The sequence below is a fragment of the Pinus tabuliformis genome, chromosome 1_1 (genome assembly GCF_031772625.1).
Source record: "Pinus tabuliformis cultivar Carrire ecotype Pingquan chromosome 1_1, CPIR1, whole genome shotgun sequence".
Lineage (NCBI taxonomy): Eukaryota > Viridiplantae > Streptophyta > Pinopsida > Pinales > Pinaceae > Pinus > Pinus tabuliformis.
The window spans coordinates 699,453,438-699,456,247 of NC_142297.1; the positions used below are offsets into that span (position 1 = coordinate 699,453,438).

The 2,810-nt window shown below is 34.7% G+C and overlaps 1 pseudogene; it reads left to right on the forward strand.

Moving 5' to 3' along the window:
* Positions 1-1,091: 1,091 nt before the first annotated feature.
* Positions 1,092-2,560, forward strand: LOC149215399 (fatty acid elongase 3-like pseudogene; annotated as a pseudogene).
* The last annotated feature ends 250 nt before the right edge of the window (positions 2,561-2,810 follow it).

The following is a 2,810-nucleotide window of genomic DNA, read 5'->3' on the forward strand; positions in this document are numbered from 1 at the left end:
GTTACATGTCAACTCCATATTAAATCTTGAATTATTTAGAAACCTCTATCTTACTTTTAATTAGAAAAAAACTTATTAATGAAATAAGAAAACAAACACTATATAGGTATGTAATACTAAAAAAAAATTATTATTAAAATATTTGATTTATAGACCACATTAAACATTTTAATGTTATTAACTTTTTAAAATATTATATATGTAGTCCAAATTAAAAATATGAAATAAATTACACATCTCTCTCATATATATATATATATAATTTAAAATATTTTAAATTTTTTATTATATAAAAATGATATATAATTATGTTTTTTTTTTCATAGATGGGAAAACCTTTCATAACTCACGTAGGCTTTCACTCCATGCCTCTGAGTCATTATTGTTATTCAAGGAAAACCTCCATGCCTCTGAGTCATCATTGTGATTCAAGGAAAACCATGCCACTTGGAATAACCTAGATCTAAGGGGGTAGGCTTTCACTCCATGCCTATGTGTCTTGTACCGTTGATATGTTTCCCTAAGTTTCAATAATTAAATATAAAATATATTTTTTTAACACAGGTGAAACCTATCATAACTCAGTTGTCAAACCAACAGTGAGAACAACCATCTCTGACTGCTACTCATCACCCTTATTCAAGGAAACTCATCACCCTTATTCAAGGAAAACCACGCCACCTAAAATAACCTGCTGGTGGTCTATAAGGGCATACACTCACTCCTACCAAATGCCTATGAGTCTTAGGCTGTTACCCTATTTCCACTAACTCTTAACCAAGTGAACAAAAGTAATTTTAAAACATACTCCAAACCCTCTAAGTATAAAATAAATTACATTTAGTATTAATAATATTAATTTTACATATTATTGGTTAACTGTATATTAAATGGAGAAAAAATTACCTATTTTTTTTTCAGAATAAATTTGTTTAGAATTAAAATTACTCAAAGTAATTTATTTTTTTAAATTTTTTTTTTAATATTATTAATATCTTTTAATTTATAAATGTAAATGTTGCGTCACTTCCCTCTCACCAGGCTGTTACCCCAATACCACTTTGAAAATGCATCTCAGCTTTTAAATTCATTCTCGTAATTGTTATCCTGCCATGCTGCTTTAAACTTACGAAATTTAGTTAGGAGGTCAATGCTTGATTATCAAGCAAAAGTACTTCGGGTACCATAAAATCATGCCAGCCACAAGTATTCTGTCTCTCTGACTTGGGTATAGCGCCTGGTTTTCCTGATCTATCCACCAAAAGTTTAGGATTGATAGACTCAGCGCCTGATTTCGGAATGGTTTCATTCTCAAACCTGGCTCGGGATATCAGGTACTGGACAGCACAATATCCCACAATCACCCACTTTCAATGGAGCAGCACAAGCACCTGGGGGGCCTCCTGGCAGTTTTTGATCGCTGCAATGGTAAGTTATTTGCTCCTAACTGCAACTTTATGGCACATAATGAAGAAAAAAACATACCCAATTCGCCTTGGTCCTATTCCCGCAATTCACAACATGATAATACTCTCTCTTTCGGCTCTTATGGTGGTGGGTTCCTGGGAAGCTACAAGCCTTGAGATGGAAGAAACACGGTGGTTGTGGGGAAGGCCATATGCCTCTAAACAGTGGATATTCTGTTTCCCAATAGGTACGCGCCCAAAGGGAAGAGTCTTCTTCTGGTCGTATGTGTTTTATCTAAGCAAATTTTATGAATTCATGGACACCATTATCCTTGTTCTCAAAAAGAGGCCCTTGACCTTTCTTCATGTTTATCATCACGCAGTAGTGGTTGTAATGTGCTTTCTGTGGTTGGAGTATTCACAGTCCCTACAGGTGATTGCATTGATTACGAATGCATCAGTGCATACTCTGATGTATGCATACTATCTTCTGTGTAGCATTGGGTTCCAGCCTCCATGGAAGAAACTTGTCACGAATTGCCAGATTGTGCAGTTCTTGTTCAGTTTCTTGGTTTCCATTGTGTTTCTGTGGCTACATTTCACTGGGGATGGGTGTGCTGGAATGGGAGCTTGGATTTTTAATGCTCTGTTCAATGCATCTCTGTTAGTACTCTTTTTCAACTTCCATAAGCGGCAATACAGGAAAGGTAAAATGAGGGTAGGCGTAGCAAGGAAGGTGGAGTGACATTCAGATGGTGTTTTGTAGCAGAGGGCCCGTTCTCAACCCCCCATTTTAAAATTTGATCATGACAAGGACATGAACTTGTTGTCTAAATTTGATTATAACATTGACATGAGTTTGTGGTCTGATGGCAGTGTGGAAAATTAACCAAACGCAGGTCTCAAACCCCATCCTCAATACCGAGGAAGATTTTTGGGGTAACCAGTAACTGGACTTGGTATCCCTTGATCTTAGTGATGAGAGGGATAAATAAAATTATAAATGTCACTTGTCACATTAAAAAAAAATGTTATTGCACTTCTCTTAGATAGAGTTTTAGGAGTGAAATATGATGGTTTTCATTCGGTTTGAATTTGATGTGGGTATACTTTTAGTAGTGAAATATGATGATTTTTATTAGGTTTGATTTTGATTTTGAGCTAGTAAAGATGGAGGTTTAATCATAATTTATTAGGTTTGATTTTGATTTTGAGCTAGTAAAAATTGAGGTTTAATCATAATTTATGTTTAATAAGCATCCATTTAATCACCAATTTTGTAAAATTCCAATCTACTTCAGAAGGGCCAAGTTATAGGTGGCTTATTGATCTCATTTTGTTGTACTGGTTGCAGAGATCTCTTTCTCCCAATTATTTTATAAAAAGACTGGTCTTGATTTATAT